This window comes from Jaculus jaculus, chromosome 4, assembly GCF_020740685.1.
Source record: "Jaculus jaculus isolate mJacJac1 chromosome 4, mJacJac1.mat.Y.cur, whole genome shotgun sequence".
NCBI classification, from domain to species: Eukaryota; Metazoa; Chordata; class Mammalia; order Rodentia; family Dipodidae; genus Jaculus; species Jaculus jaculus.
Genome location: NC_059105.1, coordinates 99,822,543 through 99,847,066, shown reverse-complemented (window position 1 = coordinate 99,847,066; position 24,524 = coordinate 99,822,543). Strand labels below are relative to the sequence as shown.

Sequence of the window (24,524 nt, the reverse complement as noted above, 5' to 3'; positions counted from 1 at the left end):
TAACAACAAGGTGTTAATGAGTGAGAAGTCACATTAACATGTATACTCAAGCGAACTGTACTTAAGTACCTTGTCATGCATGGTGCTCTGGCTTAATGCTTATTCAGGATGGGGACATGAAGACAATGACCACATTCTCCCTATAGTAAGTCTCCTTTCAAGTAGAAATAGAACATTTATAAAAATCTCCTGAATAACATGCAATGCTTAAGTTATCTTTGTTAACACCAGAAAGAAAATATCAGGCTATAGATCCTCTGGGTTAACACCACGTGGTTATGTGATGATTCAATTATCATTTAGGGGATCTCATCTAAAACCTCTGCTGACCCTTTTAGGAATCTTTCTGTCAGGTTATGTATGGTTTAGTTTCAGGGAATTCCCAGAATGATGCTGACCTTAATAGATATATGCTTTACACATTTTCTTTTTACATCACAGTCAGAAATGTTTCAAAGGTGTTGATTTCTCAATCCATAATCTAAAATATTCTTTTTATGCTTAGATTGCTTGTTTATATGCCTGGAAAAGTCACAGGATACACCATCCCCTGGAATTTGTCTTGGAAACTAATGACAAGGGACACACTCTTGCATCCCATTGCCAGAGACACCAGTTCTATATATAGGAACCTAATACAATGATTCCATGTATTGAAATCACAGGGGCATCTTTTGTCAAGTCTATATATTCATTCTAATTAAAATGGGAAAATAATGAATCAAACTGTTATGGCTAAATTTATTTAAGCTTACTAAAAGCCACAGTAATATAAAATTAATAAATTAATTAAATTGCATAAATATGTTTTAAAGATGACACATAAATAATAGTATATTGGGTATATAGCAAGAGAAATATAGCCTGACAATAACGAAACCACAGTTTGCAAAATTGGATAAGTATTTCTTATGCCTAAGTCAACCTTTCTACTTTCACTGTCATTGTATGGATATAGCATAAAATATCTACTTGTTCTTGACATAGCCTGTTTATTTAATAGGCAATATACTTATTGTAATTTAAGGAAGCAAATAAATCATGGATTTAATGATTTAACCATTTCTTTTATTTCTTGCTCTTTCTGATCACATTACAAAAAGTAAAAAAAAAAAGAATGCATATGCGTACCTATACACAAAGGCACAATCATTCAGAATGGCATGGGATAAAGATCTCTAGATTTTCATTTCAGACTTCTATGTTAAAGTCCTAATATTTTCCCTCCAGGAAAGCTCAGAGCTGAAGCATCCATGCTTCCTGAAGCAGATCTTGTAAATTTTCACAGAACAGGGACTGCATCTGTGGTAATCACTGTGTATATAGTGCATCAAAATAGTCTAAATATAATTTGGGGTCTGATTAGAGGGTGTTTTGCTTAACTGGAAGTCTGCCTTCCGAAGGCTCACTTAGGCTTAATTCTGTCTGAGTTTCTAATTAACATGAGTCAAAATGCAAAAATATAATATCATGCTCATGAATTTGTGGAAATCCAGCTTATAAAGCATCTTTTCTAATACCTACCCTTTAAGAATAGACTAATTTCAAGGAATTCTCTTCTTAAGCTGAAAATCTTACATGCATCTAGAAGTTATATTCCTTATTTTGGAATAAATATTGATATTTGTACAAAATCTTTTTGAATACTCATGTATCACCTTACAAATATTTATTAAGTTATTTTGATTTATTATTAAAAGACATAAGGAGACCAGAAAAGGATAGCATGTTCTGTGACATATGAGTCTGCAAACAGGTAGGGACATAGAAATTAGTAAGGTAGCTGGGAGTGGTGGCACATGCCTTTAATTCTAGCACTTGGGAGGCAGATGCAAGAGAATCACTGCCAGTTTAAGGCCACCCATAGAATGAATACATAGTGAATTCCAATCAGCCAAGGCTAGAGTGAGACCCTACAGCAAAAATCACCCCAAACAAAACAAACAAACAAAAAAGGAAATTAGTAAGATAACCAGGTTCATATGGCTAGAAACTGGCCAAAGTGATTTTAAATATGTGTTATTGGCATCATTATCACTGAAGGTAAAAATATGTGAGAAAGACTTTGCTCAAAGAAAGTACACCAGAGAGTGAGCCCAAAAACCAAGCAGAGTAGTCTGTGGTGACATCCAGGAGTTGGAAGTTAAGCGATTTTCATCAAACTCCTGAAATAATGACAGAGACTTGGTGGGAAAAAAATGGACATTATTATTTACAAAATCAACATAAATAACTTTTTTGCTTTAAAATCTCTCTAAAAGTAGGCTACTTTATTTTTTTATAGCTACTTTGAAAAATTTTCATGTGGAAGTAAACTCACTTTTGGTGTTTTCCCCAATCATTAATGAGCTGCTGCATATATGTAACATGAAACTTAAGCTCAGAGTAAATGTTTTATTTTGACACCCTTAAAAACTATCACTGTTGGGCTGGAGAGATGGCTTAGTGTTTAAGCACTTGCCGGTGAAGCCTAAGGACCCCAGTTTGAGGCTTGATTCCCCAGGACCCACATTGGCCAGATGCACAAGAGGCAAACGCATCTGGAGTTTGCTTGCAGTGGCTGGAGGCCTCTTTCTCTCTCTGTTGCTTTCAAATAAATAAATAAAAATATTTAAAAAAAAACTATCACTGTCTACATGATAGTAATAAAGTAACATAATAGATTAGTGAGAAGGGGAAATTAAATGTTGATCTATGGTGGAAACTGACACACACACACACACACACACACACACACACACACACACACACGTGAGAACCATTTCTACTAAAGGCCACACCAGAAGACAGTGAAGGAATTGAACTGTCTGAGTCTCTGAGCTATCTTTAACTCTTTCTGTACCAGGGTGAAGGGCTTTTCATGAGTTTACTATCATAAGGAATTTTTGAGATGAGAGAAAATTACAGAGACAACAGGAATAGTGCTTTTATGCCACCTATAAAGATTCATTCAAATACTTAAATAACCTGATTATCAAATTGAACTTACTCAGCAGTTATTGGTTTAAAATGGCTACCTGTGATTTGTATGTGATCCTCAATGTTAGATATAATGGGCATGACCAGAAACCAGAAAGAAACCTTTAATCATTTTTGAGGGTGAACTCAATGGTATAAGACATTATTGAGTTAACTTCCTACTTGTAACCTAAAGTATTTTCAGAAAAGAAATAATGTCCACTTATTGCTGAGTTCTGAAGGAAGTATCTTCAATGTCGAGAGAGTATTGTAGTTTTGACAGGCATCTCTTCCAGATGGAAGAATTCAATTATTTCATTTCTATTTGAGCTGGGTAAAAATCATGAGAAACCCACCATCATCTAAATGCATGCACATTTCTCAGAGGTTGGAAAATCTAGAAAGATAATAAAAAAGCAAGTCTCCGGAAATCTCAGTGGATGTGCCTACACACTGTAGATCTGACCTGTTTGTTGCAGGGATCAGGGGACACTCTCAGTAGAAAGTATTACATTGTTTGGTGTTTTTGTTTGTTTGTTTGTTTTGTTTTTTTGCGGGGGGGTGTTTGTGTGTTCATTTTGTTTTCATTTTTCTTTTCATTTATTTTCCAATACCCCTACCCACTAGGATAGCCTAAGCAGAGAAACAGGGTTAGCAATACAAACACAACTGATTAGATGCCTGATATTTTCCTATTGGAGGGCATGGTTTATTTAAAGTCCAAGATCAAGAGACTATACTTAACATTCCCCCTAGCAGGAAATCCAGACAGAATGATATACATATAATTGACCTCTTCCTCCAGCCAGGCATTGGACTTCATTTTTAGAGGGAGGCTCGCACATGCACATTTGTCACTCGTCTGATACAGCTGCTGTTCTGAGCTGCAACAATGGGGCCAGTGTCAAAGCAGGATGTGGAAGCCAGTGCACTTGCATTCAGACAGTGACTTCATTCACACTGTCTCAGTTTGCATGATTTGGAGACTTTAGCAACATAGTAATTTCTAAATAAGGATATAACAAATGGGTTCTGATAAAGGCCAATTCCAGTGATTTCAAAGACAAATAAACACTGTAAGGCACTTCATAGCGAAGGCCTGCTCCATGGAAAATAAAAAGAGTCTTTCAAAAACAAGTAGAATTAACACATTCTGACAAAACTGAAACCTAAACGAAAGCCATTTTAAATACACAGATTCCTAGAGGAAAGGGGGATTTATTTTCATTCCCCCTTATGATTTGATGTCCAGTCTTACAGAAAACTCATATCCTGGGTTTGGTTCCAAAAGCAACAATATGCTAGAAAGGAGAGGGCCAGAACCTGTGCATTTCCTGTTTTCTTCTTGGAAATCAATTTCATGCCCTTTCTACTAGAGATTATAAATGGCTGACAGGAAGCCAGAAGAACCCACAGCTCCTCACAGAACATCATCTTAGGGACTGCTATTCAGGGTGGCCCTTCTTTTCCTATTTCTTTTTTTTCCAATTGCAACCTGGATGCTTTGATAAGAAAACATTCAGGTCACAGTCTTGTTGGGAAGTTTCCTCCCTTGTCCCTTTGTCAGATCTCCTAAGTGATGGCTACTTTTTTTCTCTACATTTTTTCCCCCTAGTGATAGAGGAGGGCACTTAGTGTGCAAGGAACCTGCAGTGTGCATGGCTAAGGAGAATAGAAGCATACAAATCCTTACTTGGAAGGATCAACTAAGGACTAGTTTTATTTTCATTTTGTGTGTGTGTGTGTGTGTGTGTGGTATGTGTGTGTATAATGTCATTTTTTCTTTCTGTTCTTTTTTACTTTGTTAAATCCAAATAATAATACTAACATTTAGATCTATAAGCTGATGAAAATTAGTAAGATCTTCATTTGTTTGACATTTAATTTCAATCTATATTTTCCAAGTCTGATTTCAATTAAGGGAAAACTAGATTAGGAACACAAATGGAGATTTTAACTGTTATCTGGACATTTGAATTTGAGTTGAATTTTAATTTAGTTTATTTCAATTCACTAGTCATAACCCACTTCTAACAAAAATTTCCACACGATATGGTAGTACAAGCAAGCCTGTGATCCTAGCACTCAAAAAGCTAAAACAGGAGGATCAATGCTGGATTTTATTGAAAACCAAATGCTTAGACTCATCTTATATTAAAAGAAATTAATATCTTTAGTGAAGAATGAGTAGTGTTTTTATTAAAAAATATATTGAGAGTAGGGAGCAGGATATTTCTAGCTGGATTCTATAATACTGATTCTACTGACAGCAGACCCTATTTCTCCATGGGTGCTGTGGTCCTGCTAAGTCATTTCATCCCTTTGACCTAAGAGTTTTAATGATCAACATGTAACCTAAATTTACATGCTAAATAAACCTTAGTATTTCAGGAGAGTTTACTAAGCAAGAGTCTCTCCATAAACTCTCCATGCAAATAGTAATAAGAAAAATCTACCAGAACATTAGTCTAGAGCTACAATTGACCAACCAATTCCCAATAACTTGTCCACAGAAGAAAGCCGGTTCGGAGCACTCAGCAGTATAAAGAAACTACTGACAACACACCCTGAGGTATTAATCCAGATATGTTTTAAGACATGAATTTGAAAGTTTGTTTATCTAATGCATTAATTTTCTTGGTTAAGCAAGTTAGCAGGTTTGGATTGAATTTCTTTCATGTGATTAATAAATAGGAAATGAAACAAGTATATCACACATTGCTGAAAATCAGAGTTTGCCAAAGTATGACTCAAAGTGAAGACCATCAGCAACAAAATCACCAGGGAACTTGTTTGAAACATGGATTCTCAAGCACTGTCCCAGATCTAAATTTTTGATAGAATTTAAAAATATTTATTTAGTTATTTGTGTGTATGTGTATGGGCACCCATACCCTATGCTCATGTGGAGGTTAGAGGACAATTTTGAGGTGTCTGGGCCTCACCTTTATTTGACACAGTTTCTCTCAAACTGCCATACTGCAAAGAAAGAGAAAGTCAGTCTACCTGGTTCATGAGCTTGAAATTCTCGGGATCTACCATCTACTGTTGCAGATTCACAATGCATGCATTACATATGCATTTTTTAAAAAATTATTTATTTATTTATTTATTTACTTGGGAGAGAGAGAAAGAGAGAGAATGGGCACACAGAGATTGAAATTGGGCATGTCACGACCTCTTGCCACTGAAACTGAGCTCCAGATGCATGTACCACTTTGCTCATCTGGCTTTATGTGAGTACTGGGTAACTGAACCCAAGCTGCTTTCAGGGTATGAAAATAAGCTCCTTAACTGCTGAGCCATTTCTCTAGCCCTATAATCCTTCTGATGCATTCTCATATCTGTGAACCACTGTCCTAACTTGGTGTCCAAAGAGATGATGTAAAACTAGACTGCATTCTTTGTTCATTGATGCTTCTGCTGAATTAAGTAAGCATGTGCTGAGAGTTTGCATAGAGATTTGTGCACAAGATGTAAGAATTACAACATGCGTCTGGAACAAAGAAGGGAAACTTTGCCAATGCATGAGTTTCCCTTGGACTCTTTATAACTTCATTAAAGAAAGTTTGTCTTGACCATCAGACTTCATGTAAGTCAAGGGGTAAATATTTTACTTGCCTCAAGAAGAAAAACTACTGAAATTCAGGAAAACAGTAATGAGTTCAGAAAGAGTTTGCTCCAAGAAGATATTTGAAAAATAAACAGAATCATTAGGAAAAGGCCAGGGTTCAAATAATGAAAAGGAAAACTCTGTCAGTGTGAGGCCATGTGTGGGAGGCTAGGGGAAGCCAAAGCCAGGAACTATAATGGTACAAGTGACTAGCTGGTTAAAAAAATTACAAGATTTACAGGCTCTTTTTCCCCTCTGCTAGCTGCTTTTCGCAGTATGCAACTGTTTTCACCTTATCTATAAGCTTGAGAAGTTGACATCTGTTTCCATCCAACCAGAGAACCTCTTGTCACCAATGAACTACTGGCATAGACTGAGATCCAAATGACTGTCACATCTGCTAGGAATCAGTATGTTTTTAGGCTTCAGCAATCTCCACTGTCCTGGAGAACTCCTGAATGTCATGAAGCTTTGACATTTTCCTCAACCACTGCTATTTTCTTTCCTTAATATAGAGACAACTTCCTACACAATAAGGTCATGTAGAAATCATAGCTAAAGTAGTTATTAAAAATATAATCAGGTTAGTGTGGTAAATCTTCTCAGAAGTTAAAAGTATTCAGGGAATGAAAGAGAAATGACTATGGCATTAAGTATAATTTCAAATGATATTAGTATATTTTCATATTGTCTAAAGACCTAGATTGCATAAATATTTTAAGTTGTATGCTTGGTTTTCTAAATGGCAATGAAAGCAACTAAAAGCTTGGATTTTCTGTTGAAGGTAGGTAGCTTGTGACCAAGTCATAAATACTTGACTTTTATGTTTTCTAGTTAATCTCTCTAATTCTATTTTTTAAATATTTTATTTTTTATTAATTCTAGAGGGAAGGGAGGCAGACAGGACAGAGAAAGAGAGAGATCTAGGCCTCTAGCCACTGCAAAGGAACTCCAGATGCATGCTCCACCTTGTGCATCTGGATTTATATGGGTACTTAAGAATCAAACCTGTATCCTTGGACTTTGCAGGCAAGTGCCTTAACTGCTAAGCCATCTCTCCATCTCTTTATGTTTAATTTCTTCATCTTCAAATTCCTAACAACAAAATAATTATTTGAAGTTGCAATGCATTAACAAGTTACCATGTAAGCACTTTGAATAGGGCTTACCATTCAATAAATCAATAAATCATTAACAACTATAACACATGAGGTATTAGCTAACTGTGAAGGCTAAACTATACTAAAGTATAACCCAACAAGGTGACAAGCTGTGGGTAACCTTAAAAATGTGCCTTCCATTTTTAAACATAAATTCCAGCATACATAAAAATAGAAAAAAAAGGCAGGTTGAGAGCTCTCCTAAATAATCGCCAAGAGGCAGTTTTATGCATGTTAGTGCTGCTCAGAAAGCAAAAGGACACTCTGTTAGTGTGGAGCAAGAATGAGTTACATTTTCTTCCTGCTGCCACCATCATCAAGTGAGGGCCATTACAGCCTCATGATTCATGCATTTCTTTAGAAATGTAGCTCATACTAATTGAACACCCACTGTGTGCTGTCACTGCCTAGGCTCTATAACTAAACCAGTAGTTATCCACTACACATTATCTTCAGTGGAATCTACAATAAAATCATTTGGTCAAAGAGATTAAATATAAATGACTTTTCTGTGTAAATGTTTCATTGCAATATTAAGTCTTTTAAATGTGATTTCTACCTCAACAAAGCACAATTTAGAAGTGCTTGGGTTATCTTATATGATAGCTTTTGGTGAACTTAACTTTAATGACTAGTGAGAATTTTACATTGTGTCTTATGTGATGCAAGAAGACCATCACCTCAAAATGGCTACTTTGATATTCATTAATGTTTACTTCTAATTTTAGCCCTAGCATACCATTTATATTTCAGGAACTCTGATAACATTTTGACTTCTGAACAAAAACATTTGGGCTGAAGAGATGGCTTAGGAGTTAGGGCACTTGGCCTTTGAAGCCTAGAGACCCAGGTTTGATTTCCCAGGACCCACATAAGTCAGAATCACATGGTGGTGCATGCATCATTTGCATTGACTAGAGGCCCTGGTATACCATTCTCTATCTCTCTCTCTCGAAATAAAGAGATAAATATTATTTTTTTTTTAAAAAAAAAGGGATTGTGGGTGAGGGAGGGAATTACCATGGAGTATTATTTACAATCATTGAAGTTGCTAATTATAAAAAAAATAAAATGAAATGACCTAACAACTACCCCTTCCCCAAAAAAAGGAAGAAATGTGCTCAAAATCAGGTATTACTATAGCACTATTTTTTTAATTAATTCAGGTATTACTATAGCACTATTTTTTTAATTAATTATTTATTTATTTGAGAGTGACGGGCACAGAAAGAAAGACAGGTAGAGGGAGAGAGAGAGAATGGGCGCGCAAGGGCTTCCAGCCTCTGCAAACAAACTCCAGACGCATGTGCCCCCTTGTGCATCTGGCTAACGTGGGACCTGGGGAACCGAACCTCGAACCGGGGTCCTTAGGCTTCACAGGCAAGCGCTTAACCGCTAAGCCATCTCTCCAGCCCACTATAGCACTATTAATACGTGTATACCAAGAGGCTTAAAGAGATTTTGCATGAACAAGAAACACTGGAACCTTGGAACTGAAAGGAAATACAGCAGAGAAGAAAGAGGATGAGAAGGGTTGGAAACTTTAGTTTTTGTTATTTTAGTCTAATATAGACTTGACGTTGGGTTACAAAATACCTGGGTAGACAACTCCATAGGCTATTTCAGGATTTTCTCCTCACCATTATATTTCCTTATTCATTTCTTCAGTTGTTAAATCAATTGTGAGGAAGCATTTTAATTGTTGTTGAGTACATGGCTCAGGGGCAGGATCAGCAGCACCACCAGGAGGTAACCTTGAGGGGTTAGTGATTGCAGAAGTTATCTTCTCATAAAATTAGCTATTTATATTTATTTACTTGATAGAGAAAAAGGGGGGGGATAGAAAATGGACACACCAGGACCTGTAGCCACTGCAAATGAGCTCCAGACACACGTGCCACCATGTGCATCTGGTTAAGAGGGAACTGGGGAATTGAACCTGGGTCTTTAGGCTTCCCAGGCAAGTACTTTATTTGCTAAGCCACCTCCCCAGTCCATAAAATTATTTTTAAGCCAGAAAAGGTACCTGTAATCCCATTAATTGGAAGGTATAGATAGGAGTATTACTATGAGTTCAAGGTCAGCCTGGGACTACAGAATGAGTTTTAGGTTAGCATGATCTAGAGTGAGACCTAACCTTGAAAGAAAATTTAAAAAACAGTATTCTAAAAGAATGTCAGGGAAGTGGAGACAGCTTTTTAAATGCCCATGCATTCAGTTGGTCACTCATAATCTTTCTTACACCAAAGGAAAATTATTCTTGATCAACCTAAGTGGAATAGTAATGAGAAGCAGTGGATATGCCACAAGAAGTTATTGAACTGATTGTAAGAGGCAAAAATTAGGTAGTATTGACTAAGCAATGCAACTGGTTTTGCATGTGCTTACATATATAAAGTACAGCTTACAGGAAATACAAGAGATTGATTAAATATTTATTTCAGAGGCTCAGTGGTTATGTGCACTTGTGACTTAAGTGTGAGGGTCTTTCCAGCTGGAGACTGCTAAGTTCATCTCACCATCCACATGAAATCTAAGCAAGACCATAATCTTCTGAAAACCCTGCCAAGAGCTGGAGATAAATGAATATTTTGGTCTCCCTGAAGGGCAGCAAATCTGAGTTGAAGGAAAGACCCAGTCTCAATGAAATCTGTGAACAGGCTATAAGAGAATGGCATCCAACATTATCTTCTGGCCTCTTCACAAATGTGCATGGGGCAGCACATGCATCAGTACACAAGTGTGAATACACCACACCACATCATATACACCACACACATACTCTATACGCATAGACTCAAAGTAAAACATTGAATTTCTGATAAAAAAGTTTCTTTGTATAATAAAATCTCACATCAAATATAGTTATTAGTTATATTTTTTCTTTATATGAAATTCAAATTTATGTGCTACCTTTCTTTTATTGTATTTATTTTTTACTAGTTTTCATAGCTATTTATCTCCATACAATCTCCATACAATTTTAAGGAAATAATATCGTTTTCTATAGTTTCATAGATTAAATGAGAAAGTATTCACAAGGCATTCAGATCATATTTCATAGGTCAAAGATAGGCAGTTTAGGGCTGGAGAAATGGCTTAGCAGTTAAGCGCTTGCCTGTGAAGCCTAAGGACCCTGGTTCGAGGCTCGTTTCCCCAGGTCCCATGTTAGCCAGATGCACAAGGGGGCGCACGTGTCTGGAGTTTGTTTGCAGAGGCTGGAAGCCCTGGCGCGCCCATTCTCTCTCTCTCCCTCTATCTGTCTTTCTCTCTGTGTCTGTCGCTCTCAAATAAATAAATTAATTAATTAAAAAAATATTTAAAAAAAATTAAAAGAAAGATATGCAGTTTAGTCACAAAAAAAGTTATTTTAAACTATTATTCCTGGTATCAAAAGGTTAAATAAAAGCTCCATTAAAGATGAAATTGATGTTTCCATAGCACAAATGAGACTGACTTCATTAAACATAGCCATATTTAACAAATGTGTTTTTCTTTACTACTCCATGCAATGTTTTCCTCTCAGCTGAGTGGCAAATTGCATTTAAATTAAAAAAGAAGGACAGAAATCATTACACAGTGACATTCTAATTGTCCATATCTTCCAGAATAAAAGCAGAAACCCATAGGCCTGTTGAATCTACAATGCAAGTTTGGAGTAGTTTTCAAATTCTAGAACCGATAAATACCACTTTTCAATTAATTACCACCTAATATTTACTTTATGATATTAATAGCACTAAAAAGCCATTAATTTCATCTAGACTCTGAGCTCTATCTTTACATTTGCTTCCCTTCCAGGAGAGTTCAGGCACTGCCTTAATTACAATCTTTGATGTCCTATGTCTCTCAGACAGGTGCTAACTCCTTATTCTTTCTTCAGCTATCTTTCATTCTGACATCTCAGGATTTTCTTTCAGAGTATGTAAGGTCCATGCCTCTGCCTCTCTCTCTCTCTCTCTCTCTCTTTCTCTCTTTTTTGTCTTTCCTATACTGTGGGTCTTTATTCTCTTACTTTTATCATTCCATTTCTTGTTTTCTTAGGACATGTGACATTTTTCCCTAGGAAAAATTTTCTTCTTTGTTAAAGCTTTTACTAATTTGCATACACCCACATGCACTTCTTTCATTTCAATGAGTTTCCCCCTCTACATGGAGATCACACCTGGAAAGGAGAAAAGCAGATCTACTCACCTCTACAGAGAGGCAAAACCCCATGCCTTTCTGACTGGGTGAATTTAAGCTTGCCACACAAAAGTGACTGTCATAATCTTGTTTATGTCACCTTCTTCTACTTGCTGTCATTTTAGAGGTTTTCATTAACATATATCCTCCTCAAAGGCAATCTCCTGAGAAACTTACAAAGCTACCTGAGAGTCAGTGTCTGGGGGATGGTTACTATAAGACTAAGTCTCCACTGCACTTCATTCTTTCCCAAAGTAGCTCAGAGCAGTATTGCTTTTCAATATTCTCCACTCTCTATATTTCTTTAGTGTGAACACATAAAAATGAAATGGAAGTAAGGGCATATAAACAGATTTGAGAAATGAACATTGTCAATGCATAATTTTTGGAAGGCTTTAGGAGTCACAGTCAAGGTAAACGTACTTGTAACTTTTGCATTTTGAGACTTGTTATAATAGGAAAGACAGCTAACTGCAGATAGGATCATACAAATACATGACATCTCCATAATTGATTGTACTTGGTCATAGAATTCTTTTTCTGATTGGTTGCGTAGTTTTTTATCAATTTATTCAATCATTTATTTTTGCTTCTTTTTAGGCCAGTTTTCCTTAATGACCTTTCTACTGAATATGAAAATAGATACTTCTTTGGTTAAAATACCACAGTGTTCCTGTTTTGGAAGTCTTGCAAAATATATAATGAGAATTTATTACTTAGTGTAGCTCTACCTTTTATATTGCTCCATATAAAGATATAATACACAAAAGTATATAAAAAGCATTATTTCTGACCTTCCAATTACAAAAAATGTGGGCATAAAAAACCAACAATTCAAGGTCCATTCTGGGTAAAATTAACTCCTTATTCATTTTTTTCTCATTGTAAATGTATTACATTGAATCATAATTCTTATAGTATATACTGCCATTCACTTAGAATGCATGATTCAACTTGGCAAATGAAAAGACATCATGGAAAGTCTTGATATCAAATACTTAATTATATCATTCCAAATGAAATAATTCTGTGTCTCAATTTGTGAATAAAATGAATGAAATATATATTCAACAGATAGTAAACATTATATATATATATAATGGAATTTTCTACATAAATGAAAATTTATGCAATCTCTTTTAAAGATTGAGTTTTCGAATTTTTGCTGTAAATAATCATAGTCTACAACTTTGTGCACATTTTTCAATAGAGTATATTTAATAAAACTACATTATATTGATGACTAAGAGTTATACCATAACATTTATATTTATAAGCAAATTTGATAATGGGTTTGTTACTTCTAGTTCTCTAGTAGCATCAGACACTCAGGTCAACTATACTCAAACAGCAGTCTGCCCTGTTCCACAATAGCCACATCCTGGTTGTTGTACTGGACCTGTACATTGGGTTTTCTTCTCTGTCTCTCATTTTTAATTCACTTCCAAACATGTTTCCACTCCCTATCCTCAAGACAATCAATGACTTCATTCTGTCCCACTTTGATGATAGCCAAGGCACATAACTTTGTCATCTCAAATAATAATCTGAAATTATACGGATCTTGAGTGTAGGCCCCCTTAATGGGTTAAGTAGGTTTTATAATACCGATTGTAGTTGGCCAAATGAATTTGTGTATAGCATGATATAGTGACAGATTAAGTGGCATTTGGATCATACCACAAAGCGCTTCAACAGAATATCACAATGTATAAATTAGAAATCACAGATTAAAATAGAATGAAAATTATTATAAAATATATAAGAAAGCCACAGCTTGTGCAGAAAGCATTCGCCAAGTCATGGGGTAGCCATTTATCTTTGAAGGTTATTTTACATATATATGTATATGTGAAGCAAAAATATATATAAAGGGATTGGGAAATGGCCTAGCACTTCAAGACACTTTCTTGTAAATCTCTTTGGCCCAAGTTTGATTCTCCAGTACCCACATGAATCCAGTGACACAAAGATGTGCATTCATGGCAAGAGGCCCTGACATACCCATTCTCTTTACTCTCCCCCTTCACTCCTTATAAATAATAAGTAAATGAACATTTTAAAAATACATGTGGAAATGCATATGTACACATAGTGTACAAATATGTTAACTTAAAATAAATATGTGATATTATTTAAATACATGTGTGTTTTTTGAAATGTATCACTTTGAAAATTGGCTAGATTGAATTGAAACTTTGTTAAATTCTAATATGACTCTACCCATGAAAGTGTGAAGTCATCTAAGACCCAGTCTTTGGACATCTTAGGATAGCTGAGCCATTAGAAATGAATAAGATTTAGAACTGTAAACACCATGAAGAAAGATTTATCTCTTACAAAAGATCACACTTAGATTTCTAAATTTAATTATCACTAGTTTTTATTCACATATTAATAATTATATGAATATTATCAGCCATTAAGTACATATTGGTAGTAAACAATAATTCTAAATTTATTTTGTTTTGTACTGTGTACAGTCCTTACCCAGGGTATTTCTTTTTTTTTTTTTAATTATTTATTTATTTATTTGAGAGCGACAGACACAGAGAGAAAGACAGATAGAGGGAGAGAGAGAGAATGGGCGCACCAGGGCTTCCAGCCTCTGCAAACGAACTCCAGATGCGTGCACCCCCTTGTGCATCTGGCTAACATGGGACTGGGGAACCGAGCCTTGAACCGGGGTCCTTAGGCTTCACAGGCAAGCGCTTAACCGCTAAGCCATATCTCCAGCCCATCCAGGGTATTTCTTAAAGCAAAGAAAAAAAAAATAGATCTTGACACAGAAGAATCATTTAATTCCTCTCAAAGGTTCTAAGTCTGTCAGTAGAATGAGGTTAGATGTGTTTTTGCTTGAAGCATATTTGGTACATCCAGGAAGCAGCTCCTATGACTGTCCTTGTGTCCACTTCACCAAGCATGTTTAACAACTATGATGAGAATCATCCAGATACAATGACATAATATCCTTCCATTTCCATTCTTTTTGATTACTTTAAACACAATATTTGTGTTCTCTAAAGTTAAAAATAGTTCTCAAGGGCTGTAGAAGATGGCTTACAGGTTAAAGTATTTGCCTGCAAATCCAAAGGACACAGTTTCGATTCCCCAGGACCCACATAAGCCAGATGCACAAGAAGGCACATGTATCTAGAATTTATTTACAGTGGCCGGAGACCCTTGTGCACCCTTTCTCTCGTTCCCTCTTTCTCTCTCTCTCTCTCTCTCTTTCTCAAATAGATAGATAGATAGATAGATAGATAGATAGATAGATAGATAGATAGACAGACAGACAGATGATATAGATATAGATATAGATATAGATATAGATATAGATATAGATATAGATATAGATATAGATATAGATATATTTTAAATAGTTCACAAAATGTTATTTCAATTTTAGAACACTGACCAATAAGTTATGTTTTCAAAATCTCTTAGATTTCACATCAATGTGGTAGTGTTTGTTCTGAAGCATTTGTTTCCTTTTACACTAAAAAAAAAAAAAAGTGGGAAGAACAACAGAAAATAAGAAAGAAGTTAACAAAGAGAGAAAGATCAATAAACTTTTTTTATATATTGAACCTTAACATATTTTAAAGTCTTACATCTAGCACATAAGTCTGTATAATAAATCTTTAGAATTCACCTTGAACATCTTCAGGAGTAAGAAAAATGAAGAATATTCCCAGGTGGAAATTGACATAATCCAGGCATCAAATCAGAATTTTTCATACTGAATTTTTCCTTTAATGTTTCTATTTACCTTCTGCTTTGCATTGCAAATCAATCCTAAAAAATATTCCACTATTTATCACATCCACCTTTATCATTATTCAGCAACACATACTGTTTAGAAAAGAACTTCTCTAAATAAAGGATCTTGGTAGTGAGAGATAAAATACCACTGTCATTTTTAACAGCTGGTGTTAGTGTGTAGCACAAAGAGCTTGCTGAATATAAACAAGAAAAATGATCTAGGGTACAAACCACACACTGTTTATGTGCTTGTATATAGTGGTAGCGACAAGCAGTAATTTCAAAGCTACTGTGGAGGGTCTCTTGCAATTTACTGTGAAAAATAATGATATATTGCAAGAATATCATTTAAACTACCACTGAATAAAAAAGGGAGTTACATGAACTTTTCAGGTGAAATTCCATAAAGCGTTGTCATGCTAATGATAGCAATCTGATTACTTAGATTTGTAATTACATCAGAGATACCTAAAAATCTATGTAAGAATGTTTCATCATTATTGATTTTCTAGCAAAAGTACTGTTATGCTAGTGATGCACTGGTGGACATTAATAAAGCTAGTATCTGTGATTGTTTTCTAAAAGCAAAAGTCTCATTAATAAAGGTATAGGTACTATTATTTCTCTTCTCTGGAAGATGAGTTTTCAAAGAAAGGGCAATAGAACCAAAGTAAATTTATTCCACAGATGTGTTAGGAAAGAGTTGGTTTTATATGCTAGCTAACTCTGGGTAAATGTCTCATATATAATTATGTAAATATATATTTATGCTTCATTTACTTATTGTATTCATGTCCAAATTATTTTTGTATACCTTTCATGTATACTAATCTAGATGCTTAGGATGTAGGGGTGAATAAATTGATGCCCTGTAATCATCACATAATAAATAAAGAAAATAAACTCAGATTGGTGTCATGAAGAAAACAAAAGAGAATAGCACAAGAGTAGTTGGAGACAGGGAGGAGAGAAATATTAAAAAGACTGTCTTCAGAAGCATCATCTGAACTGATACCAAATAATGGATGGAAGTCAACTACAGGCAGGGTAGGCTAGGCCAAGGGGACAGCATGCATAGCATCAATGAGGCAAGAATAAACACATTATATATGAGGAACTGGAAATGTTCTAATATACACAGGAAAGAAGAGGAGAGATGAGAGGAGGAATGCTCAAAAATGCATGCAGAAATCAAATAGTTCCTGCAGGGCTTCATAGATAAAAGATGTTTGGGTTTTGTTCTAAGTAGAATAAGAAGCTACTAGTTTATTTTCTGCAAAGAAACAATATAATCCACTTCCATGTTGGAGAAATAGTCAAGTGTTTCTACTAATGAATCCAGAGAAACAAAGGAGATACATGGGTGAGAAGGAGTGAATTTGGCTTCATTGAATGCAGATAGGTTCAGAATATATTTGTATAACTGGGAGAAACAATCCAAGAATAAGAGACACATTCTGGGAAGGAACGGCAAACTTACTTCTTTGGACCAATTCATCTCATTATGCAAAGAAAGACTCAACATTTGTTTTACTGTCATGTTACTATTTCCCCACGTAGTTCTGACAGTGTCTTTTAACCTCTAAACCTGACAACCCTGTGTCCCTTCCCAAAGGAGCTCCTGACATATTGAGATTTTTCAGATAACATATTAACATAACTTGGCCAGTATCTCATTTTCAAATTATATTACTACAGACTAAATAACACTGATATGAATGCTTATAGCTTCATAAAATCGACTGTGTCATGTACAATGGAAGCTATGGCTGCCTGCATATTGTAATATTATTGCATTACAGGAAGGTAATTGATTTGCTTAAAATGTTGTGACAATAAACCATTTCTCAGAAAAGATTGCTGTTTAACTAAGAGCACACCAAAGTCAATATAAAAAGACAATTCAAAGAATTTGCATTTTGATCTGTTTTGTAAAACCAACTGGTCATATTACCTGAGGATGGACTAGACAATATAAATGATTCAGCATGATCAAATCATTATGAACCATCCCTATCCTGACATTTCCAGGTTTATAATTAAAAATAAACAAAGGAGATTAAAAACTCTAAGTATGGAGATGTCAAAACCTTTCACAGGGACGTAGCACAAGTGTCTGAGGTATAGGCATTATAGATTCCATGTTGATAGTACAGTATACTTAATCATCTGATTATATATTATCAGCATTTTCAAATGCAAATAATACCATATTTTCTTCTTCTTCTTCTTCTTTTTTTTTTTTTTTCAAGGTAGGGCCTCACTCTAGCCCAGGCTGACCTGGAACTCACTATGTAGTCTCAGGGTGGCCTCAAACTCTCAGTGATCCTCATAACTCTGCCTTCCAAGTGCTGGGATTAAAGGTGTGCACCACCACGCCCAGCTAAGAACATATTTTCAAAAGCAACACAGTTTGAAAAGTTCAAGATATAGCAACAAGAGGATGCTTTCTCCTGGAGTTTTTAGGTTTCTTCTTGGCTCCTTTTGATAAAAATTCATCATCTCAATAAATAACCTAAATTTCTTTAAAGCACAACTAGCCAATTCATATTAATCAATGATATATAACTGATCAAACACTTTAAGAAACAGTAAGAATTGGCTTCATGAGTTAAAATATTTTTATTTTTATTTATTTATTTGAGAGCAACAGGTAGAGAGAGAAAGAGGCAGAGAGAGAGAGAGAGAGAGAGAGAGAGAGCGCACCTGCGAATGGGCCTATCAGGGCCTCCAGCCACTGCAAACCATTTCCAGATGCAGGTGCCCCCTTTTGCATTAGGCTTATGTGGGTGTTGAGGAATTGAGCCTTGAACTGATATCCTTAGGCTTCACAGGCAAGCACTTAACTGCTAAGTCATCTCTCTGGCCTAAAAATGTTTGTTTGTTTGTTTTTTAACATGTCCAATTTAGAAGTTGAGTGGTTATAACAATTCACATTAATGCAGAATTAATCTTTTGGATAATACCAGAATGTAGTTAACACAATATTCACTTCTGGCCTCAAAAAATGGGTTAGGTAAGCCCAGCATGGTAGTGTATACTTTTAATCCTAGTGCTTGGTAGGCAGAGGTAAGAAGATCACTGTGAGTTCAAGGAAAACCTGAGCCTGAGACTACATAGTGACCTCCAGGTTAGCCTGAGCTGGAGAAAGATGCAACTTCCAGAGAGAAAGAAAGAAAGAAAGAAAGAAAGAGAGAGAGAGAGAGAGAGAGAGAGAGACAGAGGGAGAGGGAGGGAGGGAGGGAGGGAGGGAGGGAGGGAGGAAGAAAGGAAAGAGGAAAACATGTTATGTAAATGAAGAATGAGTATATCTCCTTATTATCAATAGGGTACTGAATCTTTCTCTCATGTCTATGGACTCTCTGGACAACTTGCTACTTTTCTGAGACCCTTTGTCTCTAACTAATGGCATACATTTTCAAGTTCATAGGTGATTAGAAGTGTCACCTCACACCCTTATACCCCGCCCCCAAATATTGTAAGGGTATGGTAGAAAGAGAGATTAGACAGACATAAAAAGTTCACCCTACTACCCAATCAGTGTCTAGCTACTTAAACTTCTTTCTGACAAATAAGCACATATCATGTTGGCCTGATGTTAAAGATAGTTGTGAGACAGCAGAGTTAACAAGACATAAAAATAAGATCCCAGAGCCTAATCATAACCTGGTAACACTGTCATCAAAACAAGAACTAAATAAAAAATTCAAGATAAGGATTATTTTTCTTATAAATTGTTGATAATATCTTAGTGTATGGGATGTATTTATTAGTGTAAGAGTTTCTCAGTACATATACAACATGGTTTATTTTTACAGTAGGATAGAAAGCAAGCAGCCAATTTCTCAGTGCTCCTGTTTCCCTATAATTATATGTAGCATATCCAAATGATCATATCTTTTCACAAGAACCAAATGCTGAGGGAGTCAATCTCTGCTTTGGCAAAGAGGTGTATTTATGTAAGTGTACATTTATACATTTACTTGGTAAGCCAATTATGGGTAAATACTATTTACATGCTTCCAAAACACAATCAACTGAGCTCTGTGAATACATTTATTCTCACCTGAAATTCCAGATTTTAAACTTCCAAATAACAGAATCTCCTACTCATATGAGCATACTATTAACTTATTTCGGACAAGCGACTGTGGCTATATGGTTGTCTTAAATTCTTGAAACCTCCCCTGCTCATCTTGGGGTCCATATGTGCCTTCATCCTGCTCCTGCTCATATTATGGTCATAGGATTTCAGTATGCATAGTAGTTTGATGCAGATATCCCCCATAAACCCAGGTGCTTTGAATGTTTCATTCCTAGTTGGTGAAAACTTGAGAATTGGAGCTTTGGTGGAGGAGATATGTTGTTGGGGTAGGAGGTTCATCAATATTACAGCCAGCTTTCTTTTGCCAGTTTTGGCTCACTCTCCTGATGCTATTTCCACCTACTGTGGGCAGAGGTGATGCTCAGCCTCTGCTCATGCCATTTTTTTTTTTTCCTTGACATCCTAGAGCTTCACCTGGAGGCTGAAATCCAAAAATAAATCATTCACTCCCATCAGGTGTTTTGTCCCAGCAATGGCAAAGTAATAGCAACAGTACTAAATTACCAAGATATTTCCATAAGCACCTCACTCCAAATTGAGAGTTATAGTGTGAGTCCAAAAGGCAGATATCTACTGCACATTTTCTAAACTTGCTTGAGCTCTCAGTTCTCCAATTATGCAAATTGAATTTTATTTTTGGCTGAATTTTTCTCATTGAACACATTATATCAAAATGTTATAAGAACACATAATATTCCATCAAGAGTGACAGATCAGGGCCTCTGTAAATCAGATGTCTCAGTAAATATAGCACTTGCTGCATAAGTGAGGACCTCTAACTTCAGAAACTGAGAACCTACATAACAGCTACATGATGAAGGGTGATTCCCCAGTACCCATGTAAAATCAGATGAAAAAGTGGTACATGGGTCTGGAGTTCTTTTTCTGTGTCAGGAAACCTTGGCACACCTATATTCAATTTCTTCTTATCTACCCTTTTCTTGCTCTCTCAAATAGATGAAAATATTACAAAAAATACATGCTGAAACATTATAAAGGCATCAAGCATAGTGATGCATACCTAGGAAGGCAAGAGGCAGGAAGATCACTATGACTTTGAGGCCACCCTGAGATTACATAGTGAATTCCAGATCAGCAGGGGCAATAGTGAGATCTACCTTGAAAAACCAAAAAATAAATTAATAAATTAAATTCAAAAAACTATTATAAAGGCTTTTGATAGTTGACTTTTACTTTTTTTTTAAAGGCATGCTCAAAGGATTTAGCAGCTAATCAGTAGCATGATAATTTCTCTTTTTATGAATATTTTAATTGCAAACTCCTTCTCAAACAACCCAAATGACTGCTGTATCTAAATAAGCACCCATCTTTCCCAATTAAAAGCATAAGAGAAAATATAAGAATTTTGTACACAGAAAACTGGTCATGGTTTCTTCTGTCCTTGATGTTTAATTGGTTCCAGAATGATATACCCTGAGCTATGCAGCTGTTTACCCTGGTTGATAGTTGCCCAGAGGCTTCAAACTAAAAACAGAAAGGGGAGTTCTGTGCTGTATTTCAATTCCCTTTAGATTTCAAATAGAGCATTTTCATTTTCCTATACCTGGCACACTTCAGGGCATAGAACTGAGAAAAAGAAATACATGACCTCCTCAAGGAGAGACTGTACATTCACATGTCCCCACCTCCTGTCTGTCTCCTGGTGGTTTGGTATATATTTTTGAACACTGACTCTTTTCTTTTAGTTTCTAAAATTGGTTTCTAGCATTATGTCTTCTCTATTTATGGGTTGGGTTTTTTAAACTGTTATCTGGCCTTCATTCCCTAGGGAGGCTCTTTAACACAGCTGTGTACTTCCCAATCATTTTGGCCAGGTGATCTTGTAATATTCATCTGACTGCTGTATTTTCTTTCTTTTTCATTTTCTTTTTCTTTTTTTTAATTTTTATTTATTTATTTGAGAGTGACAGACACAGAGAGAAAGACAGATAGAGGGAGAGAGAAAGAATGGGTGCGCCAGGGCTTCCAGCCTCTGCAAACGAACTCCAGACACGTGCGCCCCCTTGTGCATCTGGCTAACGTGGGACCTGGGGAACTGAGCCTCGAACTGGGGTCTTTAGGCTTCACAGGCAAGCGCTTAACTGCTAAGCCATCTCTCCAGTCCTGACTGCTGTATTTTCTTACACATCACTCTCAATAGGGCCTGCTAGTTATACTTAAAATATGCAGGCTTGACTGAGCAGACCTCACTGTGGCCTGCCATCCTTCCTCAATCAAGCCTATGCTTTCTAACCACGCTTCTTCAGGAAGCAATCTATTTTCACAGTAATTATTGAATACTTCTCTTTTAAGTATTATTCATATAATATCCAGTAACACTTACTAATATAAGCTCTGCACTGTGCACTGCACTGTGGTATTAGTTTGTGGTTAAAATAAAAGTTACCGTAAAGGAAAATAAAGGCACTACTCTAATCATTATGTTTTTGTAAATGTGTTAAAGCTCAGAGAGCCAGGATCCCAGATTTCCCTAGTGAGGTTTTGTCACCCCAAGGATGGGTCATTAGTAGTATTCATGAAGTTGAAGTGAAGGAAAGAAAAATTTAGTAACGTGGACTAAGAGATAAGAGGAAGAATTTTTCAATGCTTCACTGAAAAGGAAGACAAATTAATTGAAACTGAAATGAAAGGAACAATCTTTCAATGTGAATAAACCATTCCTCGGGCTAGAATTTGCAATTTAACTATTTTTAATTTTGTTTCTATGAACTAGCAACATTATGTCTCATAAGAGTGATTTAAACTTTTAGCCTCCATCTTCTAAAAACGTTACTGAGTCTCCAAGAGTGTCTATTTTACACTTGTTCAGAACCACCTTGGACAGTTTGCAACTAACCTTTGTACATGTGAAATCAACTTAGCAGTTTTGAAATATGCCCCTGCAACTCCAATCATTTCTTCATCAGTGCTAAAAATTGCATAGCCTCAGTATATGCCTATTAGAGAAAACTAACTTGCACATACAAGTCATAATCTCACAGTAAAACCATATATACCAAAAAAGACCTCTCAATTCAAATGCAAGATTATTTAAAATTCAGTGCAATCATACTCCTTTATAAAAAGTAAATGTTAAAGATAGAATATATGGTTGTCCTACATTTGATCCCAAAGAACATCTTAAACTTTTATCTAAATTATTATACTGCACTAAGGGAATGTTTCATAAACAGCTGAATTAATTATATTAAGCTATTTCAAGCATTTTAATCATTGCATAACCCATATGTTGAGTTACATTTTCTCATATTTTTATCTACTGATTAAAAGACTGAAGACATGAAATATCACAGAATTGAGCTAATGTTCTAAAAAGACTCAATGATAATCTAATACTTGGTAGAACCCATTTTTAAAAAGCTCTTCTAGTCCATGCCTGGAATTTGAAATATATCTATAATCCTAGCTTCAAGAAGTCAGAGGCAGGAAAATGACAATTCCAAGCTCTAGCAGGTGGGAAAACAGCAGCCTGAGAGTGAGCAAAGCTCTGTCAAAGAGGTGATGGCTATAATATAAAACCCCTAGAGCCCCCCAAACAACTCACCTCCTCCAGCAAGCTCCACCCCCCCAAGTTGCTACCAGCTGGTGAACAAGTATTCAGAACTTATGAGTTTGTGGGAACATCTGATTCAAATTACCATATTGGATTCTATGCCCAAACTATTATTAAAGAATCAATGATTAAGGAGTCAGAAGTACTGAGAAATGTTAAACAGCCATGGGCATTAGTCAAAACAGTGAAGATTATTAGGGCAATAAAACACTGTTTGATAGCAATACATGGGAGTGTCATTTCCAACATTCAATTATGCCCAAACAGAGCTTTTCCAAGTGAAGGCCCAAATTAAGTGCCTTATATACCCCTCCAATCATCAAGGAGCTTATTTTTGGAATCCTATTGAGCATTTATTTACTTATTAGGAAAAAAGTAACAAAATCAGTTGCCACTTTAAGAGATAAATTAGAAGTAGAATCATATTAAAAATATTTTGCCTGGAAGAGGAAAGAATGTGAGGAAATTGTATCTTTGACATTTGATTAGAAGAGATGAAAAAAATAAGGTTCCAAGGGATTGCATGTTTTTGAAATAGAAAACCATCTTACCAGTTCTCCTCATACCCATCATCTCATTATAATTTATAATGGAGGATTGGGAATTGAGAAAAGAATAAGGGGTAAAAACTGTGCTTGCCAAGGGAAGCTAGTAAATCATTATGATAAAGGAAAGTACCGTAAAGTAAATTAAGGTAGTATACATTCCTTAGCTCAGTATGGTAATTCCACAAACTTTTTGATCCCTGCATTTATGAGGCTGAGGCATAAGGATCATGAGTTCTAGGCCAGCCTGGGCTATATAATATTTTTAAGAAGGCTCAATTTTTAAACCAGTTTGATCACAATTATGTTTTTAGAAATAGTCATATTTAATGTTTATAAAATATCAGAAGTGGGATAATTATATTTAATTCTAACTTATTCATCTTTGAAAAACATTAGTCAGGTTATATAGTCATATTTGGAATTATTACATTATGCAAAAGTATATTGTATTACAGCAATTGTGGTGAGGAATCAAATTGGGAGAGAATGAAGAGGTTTCAGACTTAAAAAAAAAATGTATTCCATGACCTCAACCATCTGTCAGCTTTCTATTGACAGATAAATAAAAATGCTATGAACAACAGCTTGTTCTCCATCATACCAGTCCCCAATCTAA

The 24,524-nt window shown here is 35.6% G+C and overlaps 1 protein-coding gene across 1 annotated transcript in view; it reads right to left on the bottom strand.

The window, feature by feature from the left end:
- Nucleotides 1–24,524, bottom strand: part of Lrp1b (LDL receptor related protein 1B) — a 2,087,209-nt gene that overhangs the window by 1,417,409 nt on the left and 645,276 nt on the right. The window lies entirely within an intron of this gene.